This window comes from Adiantum capillus-veneris, chromosome 6 (genome assembly GCF_014529385.1).
Source record: "Adiantum capillus-veneris isolate H3 chromosome 6, ASM1452938v2, whole genome shotgun sequence".
In the NCBI taxonomy this organism is placed as follows: Eukaryota; Viridiplantae; Streptophyta; class Polypodiopsida; order Polypodiales; family Pteridaceae; genus Adiantum; species Adiantum capillus-veneris.
This window is the reverse complement of record NC_140936.1, coordinates 18,367,738-18,393,568: the sequence shown is the minus strand read 5'-3', so window position 1 is coordinate 18,393,568 and position 25,831 is coordinate 18,367,738. Positions and strand designations below refer to the sequence as shown.

The 25,831-nt window shown below is 45.1% G+C and overlaps 1 protein-coding gene across 9 annotated transcripts in view; it reads left to right on the top strand.

Annotated features, from left to right (window-relative positions):
• The first annotated feature begins 4,996 nt into the window (after positions 1–4,996).
• The window catches only part of FAAH (fatty acid amide hydrolase), a 95,357-nt gene continuing 74,522 nt past the window's right edge, over positions 4,997–25,831 (top strand). For 6 of the 9 annotated variants that reach the window (XM_086514041.1, XM_086514037.1, XM_086514035.1 and 3 more), the window contains exon 1: positions 4,998–5,188. The gene's annotated coding sequence lies outside the window, so the exon portion shown is untranslated. Of the gene's footprint in view, positions 5,189–25,831 lie in introns of all 9 variants that reach the window. The other 3 variants (XM_086514042.1, XM_086514043.1, XM_086514039.1) reach the window with 2 other exon arrangements.

The window sequence follows — 25,831 nt, the reverse complement described above, 5'->3', positions numbered from 1 at the left end:
AGGATTCCTCGCCGCCGCGAAAAAGAGGGAGCTACCGCCGTGCCGTTCTCAACCGCCTCGCCGCCGTTGTGCCGTTGCAATGCTCGATCACACACACGCTCTCTCTCTCTCTCTCTCACGCATACACACACACACAAGGAGATGAAGAAGGAGATGGAGATGGAGCAAGAGCACTCTTCAATTGCACAAATGAGAGAGTGAGTTATTTTTAGGTTTTTATGAGCTCGCCCATTCACACTTGGGCGCCCATACTTAGCCAACTAACCCTTGAATGTTCCAATTAGAGCGTGCCTCTCATCGGCGAGATCACTCTTACCCTTTTCCTAGGACCGACAAGCCCGGCCCATGACTACTAGAAGTGGACGCTGGTGGTTAACAGAGGACGATTGTTGCACTACATGATATCGAAATCACTCCATGTCCGACTCAATGCTGCAATTCATGTTAGCAAATGAAGCGCTAGAAGCTGAGTAACCTTTCACCTCCTCACCTTGCAAGTAAACATTGGGTTCGTGGGCTGAAGAGTTGATCATGACTTGGCATCGTACCTTCACCTCACCTTAAAAAAAAGCTTCTTATAACCCCCCATCTTTATGATAGACAAATCATTTGCGCATTTGTTGTTCGCGGGTAAGAAGGTAAGGTCCTGCTAGGATCACACTCTCTCTCTCTCTATGCTTGAGTTGATTCAATTAGCAACAGTTACTTACGTAGTAAAAGATGCAAATTAGGGCATGCACTAAGGATTAGCTCATAAATTACACTCAGAATCATCATCCTCTCCCAAATTCCCATTGCCTAGCATATATTGCAGTATTGTTTAAGCCTTGGCCCCAAGCAATGTGCCACATAGTCCTCTTTTGAAAACAAATGCACCCGATCTCCTGTTAGGTAGCCCTATACATAGACATTCCTGATCAAAGCAACGTGCACATGTGCCGCTACACTCTTATCTATTTTGAATACATTGGTGAGCAACACATGCTCAAACAATTTGTCTATCATCAAGATTCGGCATGCCTTGGTCGTTTTCCCTTGCCTATCATCTCTTTAAAACCCCTCTATTTCTCTCACTATTTTTTACCATATTAAGAATCAGGTTTGCATTCATGCCACTGTGCGGCACGGGATAATAATGTATACATCCCAATGGATTGTCAATTTTTCTACACTCTCGAGCTTCACATCACATTGAAAATGAGGACATCCAAGCCCACTCTTCAATAACATTTGATGGTAAAAAGTTAATATAATACGCACTTGACTGTATAACCAATATTGAATACAACGTATTGTGGTAGCTATAAAGAAGCTTGGATGAGATGATGGATCTTCGTGTGTCGGGCTGTGGAAATACATGCAGAGGATGTAACCATTGAGGATTTCATTGGAGAGAATGTGATTCAAGGAAGCTGGGTACGGGAGAGCAAAGGAAAAGAGGACACAAATGGTAGGAACTTTTTGAACTTATCAGTGAGGATGAGGAATCATGATTAGTTATGGTGGTGGAGATTCTGGTCAAATATAGCACAAAGAGGATGGATATTTAGAGTGACATTGTGAGAGAAAATGTTAAGGAGGATTGGTTGCAAGAATAGAGGAAGTGCTGGAGCTAGAGTGCAATACTAAGTAGGGTTTCTGTCAGCTGGATGTATGGAAGGCAGGTTTTTTGTCAACTGGATGTATGCAAGGTGGGTTTGAGAGAGAGAGAGAGAGAGAGAGAGAGAGAGAGAGAGAGAGAGAGAGAGAGAGAGAGAGAGAGAGAGAGAGAGATCTGCACCAAAGAGAGAGAGGCAAAGATAAGGCTTTCAATTTCAAGCCGCCCGTCACCACGTGCTTTGCCTAAGCAGGCTTCAAAATCGAAGTGATGAGTAGGTTGTCTCTGCGCGCGCGCGCGTGTGTGTGTGTGTGTGTGTGTCACACACACACACACACACACACACACACACACACACAGAGAGAGAGAGAGAGAGAGAGAGAGAGAGAGAGAGAGAGAGAGAGAGAGAGAGAGAGAGAGAGAGAGAGAGAGAGAGAGAGAGAGAGAGAGAGAGAGAGAGAGAGAGAGAGAGAGAGAGGTGCTCTTGCAAGAAGGCAGAGGATGCTGTTGCTTTGCGATTGGGACATACACGACCCAAAAAGATGCTCATCAGTGTTCACCAAAAACTTTTTATGGAACGAATTAAAAAAAAGGAGAGCATTGAAAATCTATCGATTTTTAGAGAAAATTTTAGGGTTTTTATCGGTTTTAATGCTAAAATCTTTCAATTTCAATTTTCAACTAGTTTCCTTCAAGGCAACCCTAAAAACTAGCCGTGGTTTTTCAAATTTTGTCCTATGAAAATACACTAAAGGCCGGTTTTTTGTGAGCATTGATGCTCATTGAAAGAGTTGGGGGAGAGAGAGAGAGAGAGAGAGAGAGAGAGAGAGAGAGAGAGAGAGAGAGAGAGAGAGAGAGAGAGAGAGAGAGAGAGAGAGAATGCACTCATCACAAAATGCCAAGCGTGTGTGTCTTTTTGATGCATGGCATCAAAAATCTACATCTATACTATCTATAATGGGGGAAGGGCTTTCGACTCCCTCACCTGACACGTGTCGCAATTGCCTTCATACGATAGTCTCCTGCAACTCCAACAACTAAGCGGGAGTAGCTAGAGAGAGACAGAGAGAGACAAATGTCTCGGGAGGAGGAGAGAAAGAGAGAGGTAGCCTTCGACCGCCGGCCATACTAGTCTGTGTTAACATGGGCAACCATCAATCATGGGCCAAAGACAATTTTAACTCTTCTTTGATGTCTCCACATGGTGTTGGGAGAGTTCATTAAGCCACCCTCCCTAAGAGATTCTCCCCATCACCGCTGATGGAACATATGGAGGGCCATCGTGAAGCAAAGTTGCAACTTGATATTGCTTTTCATAGTTTGTAAGTGAATGTGTTGAAAGATTTGGGTGCCTTCCTTGCATTTTCGATGGGGACTGCTTCAAGCACCCCTAGCTCATACTATTGCTTTTTCATCGATCGTAACACGTTTCGAATATGCAAAACCATGTTACTTCAACAAGGAAACAAGGTAATTTACAGCCTGTTTGAAAGTCCAAATTCTGATGACTTGCGAGAATGGGGCTTGCGCTTCAAATCGGGAGGGTTCTAACTTCTCCACCTACAAGGATGTAAATTGATGCCTCTAGTGCTTGTTGAACACAGTAATTTTAGGGCGGCTTCACAAACGGGCGTGGACATTCTCGGATGATTGCATCCTTCCAATAGAAGGGCGCCACTTCATTGGACATTCTTCAAACAGCTTCACAAACAGAGCGGATGGCCGTTAGGTGGTAGCTGACTTGGCGGACAAGCTCTGGCAATTCTCGGGCGGCACCTCCCCCGTCGCCCATCCTGTGCAGCCTGCGGACATCCGTAAAGCCTTCAGCACGCGAAACTCAAACTCTGACAGCTACGTTATTAGGCTTTTGCTGAGCCAATATTGTGAAGACACGATGTCGATTACGCTTCAAAAAAGGCTGTTAAATTTTTTAGGGTCCGCGGCCCTTTTGTGAAAGGTGTGGCGGACGTCCGCTTAAGATCTTGTAAATTTGAGCGGACGAGTGCTTTGGGAATCACAAACGTCCACGGAAGTTTGTGAAGGACCCTTAATAGGCTCCAATGTTAAGGGGTGCCTCTAGTGTGTTTGTTGAAGATTATAATTTTAATAACTAAAATTGAAAAATTTTGGCTAGATTTCGAACTTGCCTTGAAGAAAATTTTAAAGGTGAAGAACTTGCCTTTTCTCCGTGGTTAGAAACAAGGTGAAAAGTCACAATGGCCTACACGACAAAATGGAAAAGATTGTGCATGACCGTCTTCGCCTTCGAGAGTCTTAAGTGTATCCTTTTTCTCTATGTTTATTTTTATAGCAGAACGCACTTTCCCGTGTACATCGATACAATGGGTGTCCATGAGCACTACCAGGGTTGCTTGGTCGCATGCAGACCCACGACCAAGGTAATGGAGGACGAATGCTCGACCAACCAAGCTGGCTCCTTTGGATGTCCTCTCTCTCTAAGTGAAAACAAGAAAAGATTCCGCCTAGAATCTGAGCTGACCTTGAAGAAAACCTAATTTGTTTTGCAAGTTTTGGTGTAAATATTGGCAAATGCTTCAAATTTGGCCTAAATATGGAAGAATTATAAGTGTGCCCTTATTTCCTTCGGAGAGGAAAACTGTTTTCAGCAAGCCCTTATCCAGCCGCAGCATTGGACTGCCTCCACCTATGGTGGTTGGGTGTGTGTGTTGTAATTTCAAAGTTGTGGGTAGCTCCTAAAGAAAAAAAGCTTTTTCCAACGGTCCTCAATTGCTGCATGTTTTTGTGAGCCTTAAAGTCTCCTTTTTTATTTCTTCCACGACCATGTGCCTGAGGGATCTATGGTGGGATGAATGAGCAGCTAGGTTTTCTAGCAAAGTAATCTCGGGTACTTGAGATTGCATCGCTCTCTTATAACTAAACCACCCCCGCGCCACTCACCCCCCTCTCCCCCCACAACACCATCCAAAAAAAAGAGAGGATTGAACCCACAACTGTGGCATTGCAGATACATGTGCCCTAACCACGTCGCATTTGCATGTCTTCATGAAATGTATGCGTCCATGCCAATTTTTGACGTGTGAAAGTGTTGTGAGACAAAAATAATCTCGGGTAACTAACAATACGCAAAATTAAATTTTTTAAAAGTACCCGATGATACCAAGGTCCAAAGCTACTTTCATTTAAAAGTAACCGGTATTACAAAAATCTATGGTTGCCTGATTTAAATGGATGGGGACCCTTGAATCAGGGCCTTGATCCCATCTCCCCATGCCCGCGTGAATCAAAGCTGAGGCTCAAGGAGCAAGGTTTCAGCGTGTGATCCTATGTTACCTTGGACATGGAAAATCAACATTGGGAAAGGAAAGGAGACTTTGTACATGGGACTTTCAGCCAGTTGTTATTTATGACAACAAACTTCGCGACATTTTAGCGCCTGGTTTCTCTCGCTCTCCACTACTCCAGACGCCAGTCTCTCTCTCTCTCTCTCTCTCTCTCTCTCTCTCTCTACGGTCCACCTACACACGTACACAGCCGAGCGCCACCACTCACGCAGACTGCATTTCCAAGCCCAGCAAGTTCTATAGCTGAAGCAAATCCGAAGCTGTACAGGTAATTAGTATCTATTGCTTGGCAGTTTTGGTTGTGTCGGATTAGGCTGGTGCCGACTGCTAATGGGTGTACTTGATCAGCGTTTCAAGTCCGATAAGCATTTGCATCTTTGTGCATCAGATTTTTCTTGAATGTTCAGCTCATGACGTGCGTGTAGCAGAGGTCCATACTTTGTGTATAAACTCATTCCTTCATTTTCTGTGCATGCTATCTCATTAATGCGTGTACACATGGATTACGCACACCAGCTGGTACGCTTCCTTTCTGGCGTTGCAATCTCATCCACATGATTTGATAGTTTTATTCTTAGTCCAGATCAAGTAGCATGTCATGCTTGCAATGAGATGGAGAAATCAACACCAATTTTCACAGAAACAATGTTTGCGCACTTCCAGCTAGGGCATGCATTTCAGAGGCCTTGGAAATGGGGGGAGACGCTGTTTGAACCGAGGGATTTTCCCCATTAAAAATCAAGGCTGTCAGGTCCTTTAAAAAACACCATCTGAAATGCGGACCTGTGCATAATATTATAGAGATCAGACCAAGTAGAGAGCAAACTAAGAGCAAGTGATTCTCTACGTGAGCATGATCTAGACTAAGGGACTATTTAAGCTTAAAAGGGCACTTACAAGTTTCGCCTGCAGCATGCAACTCAAGAAGGGAAGGAGCTCGTCCTCCTGCATCAATGTTGACGGGCAAAAAGCTTTTGAATTAGAGTCTTACAAACTCTTACATAGCTTGTACCATCTTGTTGAGTAGCTAGTGTCGCATCCACTAATTGATCATACGCTTGCCTAACCTGCATTGGGTATACCCGTTGTCTTCCCTAGTAAGAGATATTGCGGTTTCAACGTGAGTGGTGCAGGTTTCTGTTTCCGTTACGTGCAATTCAGCCTCCATGGGGCTATTCTCACAATTTGTTACCGGGCTGTATGGACTGCAATGCTCTACAGGCCGTACACTATTTTAAGTGTAGGGGGTTTTGATCACCTCGAGCATTGGTGGTCACCTCATGCCAAATGGTGTAGAACAGCACTTATCTACAGAAATAAGTTTACATGATACTAGCAAAGGAAATTTGTTCTCCTAGCTTCAGCAGGTAGATTGTTTGCCATCACTAGATGTACTGCTTTCCTCCTTGTTGGATGCATTGGTTTGGTTGAGGCTATTCGATCAAAGGATGAGCTAGTATGTACCAACTGTTTGTCTCAGTGTTATGAGGGCATGGTTTTGATGGCTGAACACTCTCCTCTCTCATTAGTTGGTTGAGCCCTATGGACAAATTGGAACTTGGGAATATTCCTGTTGGAGCCCCTTCCCCCTCCATTTGTGATGTACTTGTTTGTGGACAGACTGAATGGGATTGTATGCGCCTATGGTACAATGATGTAATGTTATGACTGAGGCTATACTATTGTAATGAGGAATCGATGGAGAATTTTTTTTGCAACATGATGACTCACCAAGTTGTAGGACCAACCGCTCAGTGGCGTGTCACTCTTCTTTCCAAGGAAAAGGGCATGTCTCTTCATTGAAGGATTGCTATGAGAATGTACAAAAAAAGCTATGGTTTGTGAGGTTAATGAAGACTGAATCTCTATTTCTGCCCGCCCTGCCACGATACTGAAAAGTATAGAAGTCTCGCCCCAGTATCTGAGAAAAGCAAAGCGACTCTCCTTGAAAGGAAGCAGTCGGTAGAGTCCCATTAGCTGTGGGAAAGCTAACCAGATCCAACCGAATGGAGGTGAGTGTGTTGATCGTGGATGAAGGCTGGTAGCAGCAATGGGCCTTCCAACTGCACCATAGGGTAATGCTGGAGATAGTCGAGAAATAGGCGGAAGGACGTATGCTCCAATGCAGAAGAATCTACTTAAAACCATAATCACCCACTTGGTTCCCATGAAACCTGAATCAATGGTCTTTCCTTCTCAAATCAGAATCGGGACACCTGCTGATCCTGGCGCATAGGATGGTCGCTGTTGCCTTCCTTGGGACCTCACAACGCAGATATCTATGGGCAATGGCATCCAAGAAGGACTGCTGTGAAAAACCCATAAGTAATTTCCATCTGTCAGAATATAAAAAGCATGGAGCAATAGCAGGCCAGAACATTTCAGCCTGCCCATCAAAGTGTCACCAAGCCAGTAGCTAGGCTCAATTATCTGCAGCGCAAAAATGGAGCCAAATTGACCACGCGGGAGGGATGGGAACAATCAAACTCAATGACAATGCTCATACATGCCAGGGTTGACGTCACGTGCAATATCAACTTTCTGAGCAATAAAGTATGCATTCAAGCATCAGCATATGGTCCATTGTAGCATAGATAAAGCAAACCATTATCCCACCGAACCTAATCAATTTGTGACCGCAGGTCAAGCTGCCTGTCCTGAGGATCCAAAACATAACTTTTTGAAGCAAAGGTTGATGCTCAGTCTCCCATAGCAACAAGCTCATTGAAAGGGAATGAAACAGAATGAAAGGAGCTTCCTTGAAAAGTTAGTGGGAAGAGGTCTACTAGTTCCATTCCCATGGCAAGGCCAGCATTCAGTAGCAGCAGTGTGCAATAAAGCATTCCAAGTCTGATCCCCTTGGAAAATGCCACGGACTATGAGCTTGAAAAGCAAGGCTCTGCTCTGCATCTCCAGCTTGATAATGCCTGATCCTCCCTGCAATTGAGGAATGAGAGCGGTATGCCAAGAGAAACACGAGCTCCATTATCATGAGTACCATCACCATTTGAACTGTCCCATTCCACACCAAACTCTGCAAAATGAGGTGAAATTCAGGAATGCAACACCCATCACAATGCAGTGTACGGGAGGTGGCCAATAACAGCTACTTCTACAACAGGAGCTATCCCAGAAAAATATAAAATCCGAAGCTGAACAATGACATGTTTTACCGAATGGCATCTAAGTAAAATTGTATGAAATTCCCTTCCCCAAGATCCCCATGAGCAATGCTTCTTAACAACAAAGAAGTAGTCAAATGACTTATGCCAATTGATGTGAACACCACGGTACAAAAGCTGCTTGTATAGCATCAAGGTGTCATAGTCGACGAAGCGGAAGCGTAGAGCAATGGGGAGAATACACGAGAGAGAGAGAGAGAGAGAGAGAGAGAGAGAGAGAGAGAGAGAGAGAGCTGAACCAACCTTGGCAATGAATTGATGATAATAAATGGGGGCAAGGGGTCACATTATACATATATACCCACCTCAGTAAATTGCCCTACCCAGACTTTGATAAATAAGTAAAATAAATACCTAAAAGCAAAAATAAATAATGGGATCACTTTGGGCAGTTCACTTGAGATGCCGAAACTCAACACCCTCTCTGCTGCTCATAGTGGACATAAATTGTCATATGCACACTTCACTTGCGCCATGTGGACATGCTTCAGCCATAGTCTAGCGTGAGTCTTAGCATAGGACCTAGCCTGGCACCATTATGAGCCTCTAATAGGACGTGCATGTCTAGGCCGGTCATAATTGCATACCCTCTCTTGCACAGTACAATGCATTTCAGCATGAGCATTTTCCAAAGCATAGAACCCTTTTTGCCAAAGTACACATTTTTCACTTATTTATTAATAAGTGACTTTTGTTGGAAAAGTAGGTAGGGCAAATTGCTAAGAAACTATAAAAGAAACACATTGCGCACTCAGTACAGGTAGAGGAGGCAACAGAAGGTGTTGCACCAAGTGTTGCACCTGGCCGGTGGTCTTTCTCTCAGCAGTACCCCAACAACACTAGTGTTTTTGGAGCAGATTTTAGCCATCAGCGTTTTTGCAACAGTACCATCCCTTTGGCCTCGTCGCATCCCCGATTCCATTTCTGGCAACAGATCCTCGCCGAAAAGCCATCCATCATGACAGATTTCAGTTTTCAGCCTTAACGTTTTTCAGCCTCGACGTCGTCGTCGTCGACATCGTCATCGTCATCGCAGGTCCCGGACTTCACAACGAATTATCGTTGTAATCGTCATAGTCGCATCGTCGTCATCATCATCGCCACGACATAGTATCACATTTTCAGCCCTTACATCAGTGTCAATTCTCAGCCTTACAGATCAGCCAATGTTTTTAGTTTTCAGCCCTTAGAACAACAGTCGTCGTCGACATCGTCGTCATCGTGCTCGTCGTCGGCTCAGTACCCAATTGCAGCAGATTCCTAGCGATCTCAGTTTTCAGCCCTAGCGTTTTCAGATTTCAGCCCTAGCCTCGCATCATCGTCATCGTCACGACGACACCATCGTGTCTGTGTGACGGTCGCCGTCATTGTCAGCATCGTGGTCATCGTCGACATCATCGTCTTCGACATAGACCAGCAGTAGCCGTCGTTGACATCATCGTCTTCGACATAGACCAGCAGTACCTGTCGTCGACATCATTGTCGTCGACATAGACCATCAGCACCTCGTCGTCGACATCATCTGTCATGTGACACATCCAACCCTATGTGTCTGTGGACAAGCTACAACATGACCAGGGTTCAGTTCAGTCAAGTCAGTCTAGAATAGGAAGTGATCTGGCACTTTGGTGAGTCTGTTCGCAGACCGTGCATGTCCAGACACTTAGATTCGATGCATATCCTCTGGTTGCACACAGCATGATCATTAGATTACAGTCAGAACCCATCAGAAGCATTTTTACAGTGCATAGACCTATTTTTCCTATTTTTGACATTTTTTACTTATTATTTTTAAGTAACTTTTGTTGGAAACTGGGTAGGGCAAATTCACTAAGCAAGTATATATAGAAACTTAGCGCTAGCACTTTCTGGCAAAAGAGGCAGCAGGAACTTCGGTTGAACAGGCACCTTCTTAGCAGGACCCCCAAGACCTAGCGTTTTCAGTCATCTGCAAAGCTAGCGTTTCTGGACAAGACCAATCCCTATCGTTTTCAGCATTGCACATACTTCAGTGTTTGCATTGCAGATCAGCCTCCGTGATAGCAGTACAACAGATCAGCCCTAGCGTTAGCAGATTCTCCCTGCATGACACCAAATTAGCCTACCGTTTTTGGAGCAGCATAACAGCCAGGGTTTTTGCAGTTCCATCGTGACAAGATCCACAGGTAGGACCAACGTTTTCAGTTTTCAGCAGTCAGACATCGCAGAAGAAGTCCCGAACCTCGCAGATCTCACCTTTCTGTAGAGCAGATCCTCGCTGTACGGTCAAATCTCGCGGAGTTTGCAGTTTCAGCCCGGAAAACACAGATTTCAGCATCTGCATTTATAGCGTGTTGTGTTGGGTGTGCAAGCCCGGATTCCATAATGTCTACGCCCGTGAAAACAAGTCTCAAGGCATGCAGGCCACTTACAGTTTGCATGGCATATTTTTACTTTATAAGGCTTTACAATCAATCAAAAACATATAGCGTTATTTCTTTAGGCCTAGTGTCGAATCTCCGCTCTCTCTCTCTCTCTCTCCCTCTCGCTCTCTCGCCTTCTGCTGCTCTCCCTCCAAGCCATGGATTGCCTCTGGCATCACCTGCCCTAGCTCAGGTTACAACAACTGGTATCAGAGCGCGGTAGCTCCTCGGCAGTTCGGTGCTCTTGAGACGCTGCAGAGCCCAAGGGAGGTGGCAAGTTGTGGCGGTTTCGTGGTGGTTGTTATTAGGCGCCCACAAGCAAGGCGAGCAACAGGCGGTGCTTCTCCAGACGCTCCAATTACTGCAAGTGTGTGGCGGCTGCATCTTGGAACGTTGCCTGCATGCGGGCCTGTAACGCGTTCCCAATACTGTAACCTTTTGAAACGTTGCAGGTGCTGGTGCAAGCCCAAGTGGCGAAGCTTCAAGGCACAGATAGAGCAGTTCAGAAGCTCGCTGCAAGCACCCTTTTCCATTGATGCCGCTGCCGAGTTCGACTGCTACAGAACTTGGTTTATTTTTTTTAAAAATTTTCTACCTTATTGAGTCATTAGGCCTCTAATCAAGAGGTCATTCTCACCCAAAAGCTCTGGCAATACCAATAATCGACCATGGATCAACCACATGTACCAACTTCCTACGACTCGACTTTTATTTTGCAATTTTACAGAGATGTCCAGGTATCCAGTCACCATCTTTGCAATTACATGTATTATTTCAAGCGTGTTTTTGGCATTTTTATGCGACAAAGCGGAGTTGAGACTACATATGAAATGGGTATCCAAATTCAATTTTTTGAGGTTATACTGGTCTTGTGCACATTTATCTTGGTACGTATGCAAATATTTATCATGTTCAAGGATTATGACATGTTTGAACACATCAACAATTGCAAGAACGAAGAAGAATCTGCTTCGAGCAAATCTACATCGACATCATCTCTGTTTTGTCTTATTTCTATGACAATTGTTTTTCAATTAGTTGTTGTCTTGTCACACTCAATAAAATTCTTGTACGGGTTCAGACACTGCCACACAGATAAGTGGTAAGACCTCCCAAACACATTTGTTCTCAGCCCATTTTTGTTATCACTTATCATGAGGTTACTGGGTACACCTTAAACCCAAGGTTTGGCAGTGAACCAAAAACTCCATTTTTGGTAGCTAAATATTTTGGCCTACACCCTATTTGTTCAAGGGGGGGTTACTGATCTAGCACCAGGTTATGGATACACCAGAAATCCTTGGTTGTGAGAGAACCTAAAACTCACGGTGGACGAGTACACCAAAAACTCAAGGTATCATGAGTTGCTTATCCAGTTCGGGCTTGAGGGGGGGATTGTTGGGTGTGCAAGCCCGGATTCCATAATGTCTACGCCCGTGAGAACAAGTCTCAAGGATGTAGGCCACTTACAGTTTGCATGGCATATTTTTACTTTATAAGGCTTTACAATCAATCAAAAACATATAGCGTTATTTCTTTCTGCCTGGTGTCGAATCTTCGCTCTCTCTCTCTCTCTCTCTCTCTCTCTCTCTCTCTCTCTCTCGCCTTCTGCTGCTCTCCCTCCAAGCCATGGATTGCCTCCGGCATCACCCGCCCTAGCTCAGGTTACAACACGTTTTCGTCGCATCGTCATCATTGACACAGAGTCAGAATTCAGCAGATAAAGATTTGCAGATTTCAGCCATTAGCATTTTTAGATTTCAGTCCGTCTCGTCGTCGTCGACATCGTCGGCAAGACCAAAGCATTGTAGAGAGCTGTGCAATCATAAGTAGACCGCTCTCACCATAGAGAGTGGGGCCTTCGAAGGCGGGTTTGACAACATTCTGGTGTCGTATTCTTCTCTGTCTATCTCTCAGTTTCATGCACCTTCATTCACAATGTCATTCACTTTGTTTGTGATCATTTGCACTCTCTCACTAAAGGAAAGGAAGGCTCTTCCTTTCGTAAGTAAAAGGAACCCTTGAGCACAGTTCGAGCACTCATTGTCAGGTGCACATCTAATTGTATATGTACGTGGACAAGCTACTTCATGATATGGGTTCAGTTCAGTTCAGTCAGTCTAGAATAGGAAGTGATCCGGCACTTTTGTGAGTCTATTCGCAGACCGTGTATGTCCAGGCACTTAGAGTAGATGCAGATCCTCTGGTTGCACACAGCATGATCATCAGAATCCATCAGGAGCATTTTCCAGTGCATCAAACCTATTTTCCCTATTTTTGACATTTTTCACTTATTATATTAAGTGACTTTTGTTGGAAATTGGGTAGGGCAATTTTGCTAATGAAATATATAAGCAAACCAGAGCTAGCACTCTAGGAGAGTAGCAGGCACCCAGTGCAGCAGACCCTCTGGAGAACCTTCTCAGCAAGACAACCCCCCCCTTCATGCTGGTGTTTTCAGCCTGGCTTTTTCAGCAAGGAAAATCAGCCACTTCAGCCTGCCCTTGGCGAAATTCAGTAGCGGTTTCCTTCAACAATTCAGCCCTGCACTAGGCACTTCCCTTAGCAAAGTTATGCAGCAGCGTTTTTGGTATTTCTGCCAGCATTTTACATGCACCAATTCCAGCATTTTTCAGCAGGGTATTTCAGCCAGCAAGGGGACATCAGAGAAGCATTTCGGCAGCGACAAAAAAGAACAGCCACTCAGCGTTTCTAAACAACAGCAAAACAGGGACAAAACTGCCAGCAGATCAGCGTTTTCCTGCAACAGCCATTAGCGTTTTTGGATCTAGCCAGTCGTCAAGATTTTCCGCCTTCAAAGCCACAACAACAGATAGAAGTTCGTCGTTTCGTCACCGTCATTTTCGAAGCATTCAGTTCAGCCATAGTCTTGTCATCTTCGGCACCACCGTCGGCCTCGACATAGCACCACTTAGATTTGCATGAGCATCTTGTACCAGATTGTGCAATCAATAGTAGACCACTCTTGCCATCGAGAGTGGGGTTTTACAACGTCTTTGGTGTCGTATTTCTCTTCTCTCTCTATCTCTCAGTCTCATGTACCTTCATTCAAAGTGTTCATCCACTTTGTTTGTGATCACTTGCACTCTCTCATCAAAGCAAGGAAGGCTCTCCCTTCCCTAAGAAAAAGGAACCTTGAGCACAGTTCGGAGCACTCATCTTGAGCAAAGTTCAACATTCATTCCACTGCACCTTACACTCATTTTGAGCAAAGTTCAACATCACTTCCGCTGCACCTTATATTGGTATTAGAGCTTTGGCAGTGTTCTGTATCACTCAAGGAAAGAACCACAGAATCTTTTTTGCTTGTTGCGGTTGCACGTAACCCAAGACCTCTTGGGCGTGTCGATTGCTAATAGTGTTTTTGAAGAGTGACAGGAGCCAAGAAAGAAGGGCTTGTCAAGCCTCCCCTTGTTTCTCTTTTCACTCATTGAGAGCGGACCGTGCACTTAACGGCCGACCAATCGACGTGAGGTGGGAAAAACAAACCTTGGTGTCAACGCAAGGTCGCCAAGGGGTGCGCCCGCGGAAAAAGAAGAGCTCGGGTGAAGGGAAGATCCTTCTCTAACACAAATTGCAAGCTAAAGAAGAACCTCAAGACCCTCAAGAAGCCAAGAACTACAAGAATCCAAGTTCCACGTGAACTTAAGAACCCAAGACTTCAGTGGATGGTCATCGTTCGAAGCAGAATGGATACTTCGCATGAAGGTGGTGAGCATGGGAGTGGCGAAGAAGAGTTGTCCCCACCAGGAGGTTTTTCCGACCCTCCCCCTTCCCCATATACACAAAGGATTGCACTAACTCCTATGGAGGCTCTCGACAAGATGATGATGGACGCGAAGTTAGAGCGCGAAGCAAGGAAGTTAGAACGCGAAGCATGAACAGCAGAAAGAATGACAGAAATTGATCATAAGTACCAAGAAAGAATGGCAGCCATAGCGCGTGAGAGCGAGCAAGCACGCTTGGAAGCCAAAGAAAGACAAGCCGAATTGGATCGTGAGGGCAAAGTAAGAGAAGCAGCATTTGATCGCGAGAACAAAGCAACAAAAGCAATGAACGACCGACACATGAAAGAGATGTTGCGACTATTTTCTCAAGTGCAAGCACAGATGCAAGAGATTCGGGAAAATAAGACTCTCTCCGTCTCTTCTTCTCCCAAGCATGACACACATGATTTGCATGCTTATCATTTGCATGATTATGATAAGCATGATGATTTGAATGACAATGATAAGCATGATAAATTGCATGATAATGACAAGCATGATGATTTGCATGATCAAGATGTGATTTCTCACAAGCATGATGATTTGCAGGAAAATGATGTGATTGTTCACAAGGATGATGGTTTAGTTGATACTTTTTCTAGTGAACCTAACCTCATTGCAGATTCGATCAATCCCGAAGAACCGATCTTGGCTTTCGAGTCGAGGTCCACAAAAACCCCATAGGAAGATTCGATCAATGAGAAAGAACCGATCTTGGCTCTCGAGTCGAGGTCCAAAGAACCATCTTAGGAAGTATTATGTGTGTGCATGATTAGTCAACACGCATTCTTCGAGTGTTTCATTCGTGATGCTTTCCTGTATTTTAGTCAGCGTTTTTATGTGATCCCTTTTCATAGGCATGCCATATTGTACTTGAACACGATTCACTCATGGATGAGCACGGATGTATGCGGCTTTCTTATGAATAGCTGAAAAGTATGCATTCAAGGAAGTCACATTCCATGTCTCTTCCTTGGCATGACACAGTTTCCGAAAGAGCACAAGAAGGATTGAGCATCAAGCATCGGCATTTCCATTGTGATTTGCCACAGTTGATTGATTTAGATATGAAACACAAGCTTCGATCTCATTGTTTGCGTGTGTGTGGTGAACGGGTTGGCACTCCGTCTATTTGTTCATCTACATTGCATGCATATTCTTTAGAGAAGACGAGATTTTTTCTAGTCACTTTACATGGAATGGGTATGTTCATGTTTTTTTGTTGGAAGTGGTTTCAAGAATTTTTAGCCGCGGAGATTCTTGAAGAAGGTAGGTTCATGACTAGACGAAGTGAAAGCATTGAAGATGACTTCGTGTCGCTTTCAGCGCGGCCCAGAGAAGAAGGCATTGCAGACCTTTATGAAGTTCAAGTATCGCACGATCCACACATCAGAGTGGGCCGACAAAGAGTCCTTTCCAGGATTCTAGACGCTGTTGGCCATCTGCCTCGACGCCATACAGTTCGGGACCAGTACCTCACTTTGAAAAGGAGGGGTTGTCACGTGACACATCCAACCCTATGTAACCGTGGACAAGCTACAGCATGATGAGGGTTCAGTTCAATCAAGTCAGTTTAGAATAGGAAGTGATCTGGCACTTTTGTGAGTCTGTTCGTAGACCGTGCCTGTCCAGACACGTAGATTAGATGCATATCCTCTGGTTGCACACAACATGATCATCAGATTACAGTTAGAACCCATCAGGAGCATTTTTACAGTGCATAGACCTATTTTTTCTATTTTTGACATTTTTCACTTATTATTTTTAAGTGACTTTTGTTGGAAACTGGGTAGGGCAAATTCACTAAGCAAGTATATATAGAAACCTAGCGTTAGCACTTTCTGGCAGAAGAGGCAGCAGGAACTTCGGTTCAACAGGCACCATCTCAGCAGGACTCCCAAGACCTAGCGTTTTCAGCCATCTACAAAGCTACCGTTTTTGGACAAGACCAGCCCCTCGCGTATTCAACATTGTAGATACTTCGGCGTTTGCATTGCAGATCAGCCTCGGCGACAGCAGTACAACAGATCAGCCCTAGCGTTAGCAGATTCTCCCTGCATGACACCAAATCAGCCTAGCGTTTTTGGAGCAGCATAACAACCAGCGGTTTTGTAGTCCCATCGCGACAAGATCCACAGGTAGGACCAGCGTTTTCAGTTTTCAGCAGTCAGACATCGTAGAAGAACTCCCGAACCTCGTAGATCTTACGTTTCTGTAGCAGATCCTCGTCGCACGGTCAGATCTCGCGGAGTTTGCAGTTTCAGCCCGGAAAACGCAGATTTCAGCATCTGTGTTTTTAGCGCGTTGTCGTCGTATCGTCGTCATCGATATTGTCATCGACATAGAGTCAGAATTCAACAGATAAAGATTTTGCAGATTTCAGCCCGTCTCGTCGTCGTCGTCCTCATCGTCGTCGACATCATCGGCAAGACCAAAGCATTGTAGAGATTTGTGCGATCATAAGTAGAGATTTGTGCCATAGAGAGTGGGGCCTTCGGAGGAGTGTTTGACAACATTCTGGTGTCTTATTCTTCTCTCTCTATCTCTCAGTCTCATGCACCTTCATTCACAGTGTCATTCACTTTGTTTGTGATCATTTGCACTCTCTCACTAAAGGAACGGAATCCTCTCCCTTTCGTAAGTAAAAGGAACTTTTGAGCACAATTTTAAGCACTCATCTTGAGCAAAGCTCAACATCACTTCCGCTACAGGCTACATTGGTATTAGAGCTTTGGCAGTGTTCTGTATCACTCAAGGAAAGAACCACATAAATTTTTTTGCTTGTTGTGGTCGCACGTAACTCGAGTCGAGGTCCACGGAACCCCCACAGGAAGATTCGATCAATCGGGAAGAACCGATCTTGGCTCTCAAGTCGAGGTCCAAAGAACCCTCTCAGGAAGTATTATGTGTGCGTATGATTAGTCAGTACGCATTCTTCGAGTTTTTCATTCGTGATGCTTTCTTGTATTTTAATCAGCGTTTTTATGTGATCCCTTTTCATAGGCATACCATATTGTACGTCGAGCACGATTCACTCATGAATGAGCACGGATGTATGCGGCTTTCTCATGAAAAGCTGAAAAGTATGCATTCAAGGAAGTCACATTCCATGCCTCTTCCTTGGTATGACACAGTTTCCGAAAGAGCACAAGAAGGATTGAGCATCAAGCATCGGCATTTCCATTGTGATATGCTACAGTTGATTGATTTAGATCAGAAACACAAGCTTCGATCTCATTGTTTGCATGTATGTGGTGAACGGGCTGGCACTCCGTCTATTTGTTCATCTACATTGCATGCATAGTCTTTAGAGAAGACGAGATTTTTCCCAGTCACTTTACATGGAACGGGTATGTTCATGTTTTTGTGTTGGAAGTGGTTTCAAGGATTTTCAGTCTCGGAGATTCTTGAAGAAGGTAAACGCATGACTATAGACGAAGTAGAAGCATTGAAGATGACTTTGTGTTGCTTTCGGCGCGGCCACAGAGAAGAAGGCATTGCAGACCTTTATGAAGTTCAAGTATTGCACGACCCACACATCAGAATGGGCCGACGAAGAGTCCTTTCCAGGATTCCAGACGCTGTTGGCGATCTCCCTCGACGCCATACAGTTCGGTACCAGTACCTCACTTTGAAAAAGGGGATGTCACATGAGACATCCAACCCTATGTGTCCGTGGACAAGCTACAACATGACCAGGGTTCAGTCCAGTCAAGTCAGTCTAGAATAGGAAGTGATCTGGCACTTTTGTGAGTGTTCGCAGACGGTTCGTGTCCAGACACTTAGATTAGATGCATATCCTCTGGTTGCACACAGCATGATCATCAGATTACAGTCAGAACCCATCAGGAGCATTTTTACAGTGCATAGACCTATTTTTTCTATTTTTGACATTTTTCTACCTATTATTTTTAAGTGACTTTTGTTGGAAATTGGGTAGGGCAAATTCACTAAGCAAGTATATATAGAAACCTAGCGCTAGCACTTTCTGGCAGAAGAGGCAGCAGGAACTTTGGTTCAACAGGCACCTTCTCAGCAGGACTCCCAAGACCTAGCATTTTTAGCCATCTGCAAAGCTAGTGTTTTTGGACATGACAAGCCCGTGGCGTTTTCAGCATTGCAGATACTTCAGTGTTTGCATTGCAGATCAGCCTCGGCGATAGCAGTATAGAAGATGAGCCCTAGCGTTGTATATTCTCCCCCCATGACATCAAATCAGCTTAGCGTTTTTGGAGCAGCATAAGAGCCATCGTTTTTGCAGTTCCGTCGTGACAAGATCCACAGTAGGACCAGCGTTTTCAGTTTTCAGCAGTTAGACATCGTAGAAGAAGTCCTGAACCTCGCAGATCTCACCTTCCTGCAGCAGATCCTCGTCGCACGGTCAGATCTCGCGGAGTTTGCAGTTTCAGCCCGAAAAGCAGATAAAGATTTTCAGATTTCAGCCATTAGCATTTTCAGATTTCAGCCCGTCTCGTCGTCATCCTCATCGTCGTCGACATCGTCGGCAAGACCAAAGCATTGTAGAGATTTGTGCAATCATAAGTAGACCGCTCTCACCATAGAGAGTGGGGCCTTTGGAGGAGGGTTTGACAACATTCTAGTGTCGTATTCTTCTCTCTATCTCTTAGTCTCATGCACCTTCATTCATAGGGTCATTCACTTTTTTTTAATCATTTGCACCCTCTCACTAAAGGAACGGAAGGCTCTCCCTTCCGCAAGTAAAAGGAACCCTTGAGCACAATTTGGAGCACTCATCTTGAGCAAAGTTCAACATCACTTCCGCTGCACCTTACATCATCGTCTTGGACATAGAACCTCAGTACCCCTTCAGTACCTCAGTACCTAGTACCCAGAATGAGTAGCATCAATATCCATTAGCAGGAGCATCTCAGCACTTGGTCATTGTAGTAGCATTTGTGCAAGAATAAAGAAAGTGGGCCCTTGAGGGTTGGGACGGGACATTCCTGTGTCGTCTCTTTTCTCTCTCGTCTCTCTCTTTTTTTCAGTTCAGTTCAATTCTTTCAAGTGAAGTAAAGTGTCCCTTGTGTTTGTGTGCGGAGTACTAGATTCAAGCAAAATCCTTATTCTCTTCCGTTGCACCTTATATAAAATAGTGAGACCAAGTCGATGAAGAAGCTACCATGGGCACCCCAAAAGCGGCCGACTACTGGATACACCTCAGTTATGCTACCCTCAACTTTTTACCTTAGAAGAATGCCATCTTGAGCATCTGTTGTCTTTATAGATAATTGAACTGCAGACCACACTACATCCAAGAATCCCCATTCGTGAACTGTGAACAAATCCTGTCCAAATACTCCTAGATAATGAACTTTGAAACACATCTTGTCCATAATCCAACCAACAATAATGGTTTGGTGTACTCATCCATGGTGTTTTAGATACGTTTGATTGGTTCCTTGCCAGATGATGCATGTGCATTGAACTCCGACCCATGGGTTCAAATACCGATAACTTGAACTCCAACACAAGAGTCCAAATTAATTATATGGAGCACTTCTTGCCTCTCTCTACCACTCACAAGTCTCTCTCTGGTTGAAGCTAGTGGTGGTAACTGACTTTTGACTAGAAATCTAGTGTCGTGGCCACTATGGTCGCCACCACATGTGCCATGCCGATCTCCTTTGTCAAATCTTTATTACTGTTATCCTTGTCCAACTTGCCTTTTTCTTTGTCTTCCTGTGAGTTCCTGCTTTTGTCTTTGGCTTCAAACTCCCGAGTCAAACAAAGCGTCGTGTCTCCTTCATAACATTGGTTTTTGGACCTCATGGGTACCGAGGCAGCTAACCGAGTACTGAGTACTGGTACTGCCGTCCTTGTCAAGCTTGCCTTTGCCTTTGAGCTCTAGCGAACTCGTCCATTTGCTTTTGGCTTCATAATCTTGAGCCAAACACAACAATGGTTTCCTTGAGAATTTTTCCCATGCATAGGCCGCTAGCTGGATGGTGGTCTATGAACTTTCCATAGCCGATGATTGGTCTTGGTCATTGGTACTCGAGCAAGGGTGGGCCATATCACAAGTACAAGCCATAGCAAGCCGGGTTTGATCCTCAACAAGCCTGCACTTCTGCCTCGCACTCCAAAGGCCTCCAATGGTCGTCCTAAAGCTGCTCCAAAAACTCCTTCCGAGGACCTTGAGCACCTCGATCCCCACTTCCAAAGACTCTAAGCTGCTGGCATTTCAAAACGCTACCTCTTGCAAGCCGTTGGACCTTTGCTTTGCAGTGATAGCTTATCAAAACGCTGCCCCTTGGAGGCCGTCAGACCCTTCCCTTGCAGTGTAGCTTCTCAAAACGCTGCCAAAATCTACAGGCTGTTGACTCCTATGCCCAACATTTCAAAACGCTTAAGCAATGGTGCCTACTGGGTCCGGCACCATCTGACTAGCATATCAAAACGCCCTCCAAAAATGCAAGTTTCTTACTACTTGGATGTCACCACTAGCGCCTCTACTGGGAGCATATCAAATTGATGTTGTCCATTGCTGTCAATGCCCAATGTCGCCAAGAGAGCCTAAAGTGGCTGCGGTCAAAAACTCCACAAAAAACGCTGCCTCTTGAAATGCCACAAACAATGCCAGCGTTTTTGAAGACAATTCACTCCTGGCCTGCTTCTCCATAAGCTTCTCTTCTTCGCGCTGATTCCCTCCCATGATCAAGGAGCACGAGGTTCTGATACCATGTCAAAGTCGACGATGCGGAAGCGTAGAGCAACGGGGAGAATACATGAGAAAATGAAATGAAATGTTATATTAACGTCTTCAAAATGCCAGAGTGACCTATGAGACCAAACTGATACAAAAGTGGTGAATCTGGTACAATGTCTGAAAAGTGTGAAAGTGTGAAAATAAATGCGAAAAACTAAATACAAAGTATTATATAAACTTCTTAGGAGCATTCTGGGTGTCTGGCTAGAATGCTTCTAATCCTTTGTTGTAGTCTCCTCCGGTGAAGTGTGCTTCTGCCTCTCGGTTGTGGTCGTCTCGATTTCCTAAGCTCAATCGCCCTGTCAATGAGGGTGCCTTTGGTATGAATGTGGGTACTCCTTTGTGCTCGCTGCTGGCCTCTTGCTTCTCCTTCCATTCCTGCTTCTCTCGATCCGAAGAAATCTGTGATCTGCCTCTAAGGCTGTAGTGCTCTTTGTCTTCTCATTAGATTATCCCTATGCCGATGTAGTTCCAGTAGGTACAGGCCTAAGCACCTTTGATCTTGGTATTGCATGACTCTATCTAGAGGTCCAAAGCCTTCTTTAAATGAGAGAGAGAGAGAGAGAGAGAGAGAGAGAGAGAGAGAGAGAGATGAAATGAAATGATTTAACGTCTTCAAAAGGCCAAAATAACCTATGAGACTATCAGATAAAAAGTGGTGAATCTAATACAATGTCTGAAGTACAAGTACAAAAAGTATTGAATGTTAAATGTGAAAAATGAAGTGTGAAATGTGAAATGTAGAATAGGCCCTCAATGACACTCTGGGTGTCGTGCTACAATGCCTCTGATCCTCTGCTGGAGTCTCCGTCGATGGAGTGTGCTTCTGTGTCTCGGTCGTGGTTGTCTCGATCTCCCGAGCTCAGTTGCCCTGTCAATGAGGGTGCCTCTGGTATGAATGTGGGTACAACTCTGTGCTGGTGGTTGGTCTCCTGGCTCCCTCAATCCAAAGAAATCTGTGATCTGTCTCTGTGACTGTCGTACTCCATGTCTCCTCAACAAACTATCTCTATGTCGATGTAGCTCAAGTAGATATAAGCCAAGGCATCTCTGATCCTTATACCTCATGACTCTATCTAGGGGTCCAAAACCCTTCCTGAATAAGCAGTGGAAGCGCCCTCGTATCTCATAATACACAGTGCAGTGGCATATGTAGTGTAGCTCTGTCTCTGGCTCTCTATCGCATAGTTGGCATATCCTATACTCCGGTGGTATCCCTCTGAATCTACCCATTTCAATCTCCAACTGATGTGAGGATGTGCGAATCTGACCAATAGCACATCGCAGACCATGAGACAAATGAGTGTCCATGTAGCTCGGACGAATCAAAAACCCATCTCCCGAAAGTTGGAGAAGATGCTCTTTGTAGAAAGCCATCTTCGTGCCCAACTCCTGCATCGACTCTACCCATGTCCTCCTGGTGTCCAACTGTATAAGATCCTGACGAATGAGTCTAGTGATCTCCGTCCGTGTGACTGGCAGTGAGGGTGCATCCAGGGAATACTGAAAAGGAGGCAGTCTATCCATGCTGAAACCATGCCTCTGAAACCATGAGGTCATCTGCAGATACCAACATGATGCGTCTCCCTGCATCGCTAACTGTCTAGAGGACTCAAGAGCCAATCTAGTATATCTGCCTCTATGTGTATCCCATAGACTGTGCATAAAGGACACTGATCTGTTAAGAGCCTCAATCTCTATAGGAGGGGACTCTGCTCGAATAATCGCATGTGGTACAGAGGCCTTGGCTCTAATCATCCGGGATATCATAAATACCAAGGGTCTCTCCATGCTCCTCCAACTGTCATGATTCACAGATGGTCCCCAAACCTGGACCCCATACAGCATAGCTGAAGCAACCAAGGTATCAAAGAGCCATAGCTTTGTTTGTGGTTCTTGAAACTGAACCTGCGACGAACACATCCTCTCTAGCCCTCCCAATGCCGCATAGGCTCTGGAGAGTCTAGTCTCTGCTGCTCTCCTCAAAGTAAACCTCGGTCCCGTGAATACCACCCCCAGATATGTATATGCATCTGTGTACTCCACAGTGTCCTGACCATATACGAGTGTAGGTGCCGATCTTTTGACCCACTGTGGTGTGGTGTTAAACACCATAACCTTGGTTTTACCAAGGTTCACAGACAATCCACTATCCTCTGCAAAGCTGTGCAATGCATCCAACTGTCTCTGCATGCCCTTTGGTGACTCTGATATCAACACAATATCATCAGCATATAATAACAAAGGGATTCATGTCCTGCTAGCTGAGCGCCTTTGTCGCCCTCTCTGTCAATGTAGTCAGAAACCTCATCTACATACATACCAAATAGTGTAGGGGACAAAGGACACCCCTGTTTCACTCCAATAGTGGAATGAACAATGTCAGAAATCCCCTCAAGAGTGCGTACATGGCCAGTCACACTGAGCCGTATAAAGCCATGATCCCCCATATGATCTCTGTGGGTACTCCCAACTTCAGTAGCCTGCACATCAATCTGGCCCTCGGCACTGTGTCAAATGCTTTGCGAAAGTCCACAAATCAACAATACATTCGTCTCCCATGTGCCCGACCCTCCTCAATAATGGCTCCGAGTGTAAGTATATGGTCTAAAGTGGAGAAACCCCTCCTGAATCCAGCCTATCCTGCTGCTCGTATGCCCTCATTTTCTGCCCATTTACTCGGTTGCTGTTCAAAAATGGATGCATACAACCGTGCCAATGTGTGTCCTATCATAATAGTACGGTAGTTCCCTGGCACCGTGGGGTCCCATGCCTTGAAGAGAGGTACAATAGTAGATAATCTCCAAGACTCGGGTAGTCCCTCACAGATGACACGGTTAAACAACCGCGCAAGAACCTCTGACAGTAAATCTCTAGCATGTATCAAGTGCTCTACCACCAAACCATCATGATCATATGCTCTCCTAGTCCTCATCCTGTCAATGGCGTTCTTCACCATCTCAGTGGTAAAGAAGGTACTAGTGGCTGGACATGGCTCTAGAGGGTCTGGTAATGGTGGCTGCCCAAGTACTGTATATAATGATGCTGCATACTGACCCCAAATCTCGGGAGAAGTAATCACTGGAGGACGTGAGTGCTCATGGAAGAGATGCCAGGACTCACCTGAATCTCGACTCAAAAAGAGCTGATACAAATCACGTTCCATCTGGGCTAAAAAGGCCCGCTTCTTCCGTTGCACTAAACGCCGAAGGGCAATCCGAGACTGTCTATATGTAATGACTCCAAGTATAAGCTCGCTCTGAATTTGAACTCTCATCTCTCTGCACTCCTCATCATACCAACTATTCTGAGGCATGTTCCCAGAACATCTTCTCTGATCTGGTTGAGTGTGTGGGTATGCCTCTGGTGCTGCCCCATGCAAGATCTCCGTCAATAGAGTGGTGATCTCCTCCAAGGTATGTACAGGCTCGGCTGCCCACATCCGACTGTAAATCTCCTCCACATAAACTGAGTCCGTCTCTGGTGTAAAAGTATACCGTGTGTGTGCAATCGTCCGTGGTGTCTGAGGGGCAATGTACTGGAAAGAGACTGAAAAAGTCAAGAGAGCATGGTCCATTGCTACTCCAATAGGTCTAGGTCCCACACTGAGATCTTGAATACTAGAGATGAAGCTCGGTGAAGTCATGACATAGTCCACTGTGCTGGCCCCATGTCTGTGTGGAAAGCATGTGAATCCCCCAGACGAAGGAAAAATCTCTAAACCATTAAGTATGGCCAAACCATGCGTAGTCGTCATCTCCATGAGATATCTCCCATACTTTGTGTGCTCTCTATCCTGTGAGTGTCTGTCAAGCCCCATCTCCGATATATCCATCTCTCTAAGCATCTCCTCCGAGGTATCATAAAATACTGTTTGGGAGTTGGCCGTCCTGGCATTAAAGTCTCCCAAGAGGATGATATCTCCATCTCTAGAGAACTCCGATATGTCATCATCAAGTATAGACCAAGGGGACTTCCCTCTAGGTGAGGTATAGACTGATGTGCTAGGGGGAAAGTAACATATAGCAATGTATAAGAATCTGCCTGTCTCAGCTCTCAGTCTCACCCCCATGTATCTCGCCTGGTCATCTCTCCGGACAATCTGTAATAGCGGCTGCAACTCCTCTCTGAATAAGACTGCTATCCCTCCTGAACCTCAACTCCCATGCTGGGATCTAGTGTCTGGCCGACAGGCTGTCTCCCATGAATAACCAATCACACGTAGCATCAACTGTCCATATTTTTGATGTGTCTCTGAGTAAAAGACAATGTCTCTATCTCTGAAGCTATCCTCAAAGGCACCCACATCCAGCCTATATGATCCATTACAATTCCATGCCGCCATCCGGAGTGTGGTCCCATATGTCTCGCACCGTCATGCTGTGCGTCTTTCCAAAACCACTACTTTCCCTCCTCTATAAAAGGCAATTTTTCCCTTCTCCCTTGCTGCCTTGATCTCTGGCATCAACTCTTGCATATGTGCTATTTGTGCTAAAATAAGGTCATCCCCCATAAATATCCCAGTTTTCTTAAGTGTTGGTCTCTTCTTCAGGAATTCCTTCCTTGTTTCCAAAGTCGGGAAACGCAAAATAAGTGCTCTCTCTTTGACGTTTCCCTTCTCATCCACTCCCTTCTTTCCTATTCTCCAAGCACCTGTGTGCATAGGTTCCGGGATGCCCATGCGCCGCAAGAGTTCCTTCACTTCTTCTTCTACATTTTCGGTGTCTTTGATACCTGTAATACGCACATGGAGAGAGAGAGAGAGAGAGAGAGAGAGAGAGAGAGAGAGAGAGAGAGAGAGAGAGAGTGCTG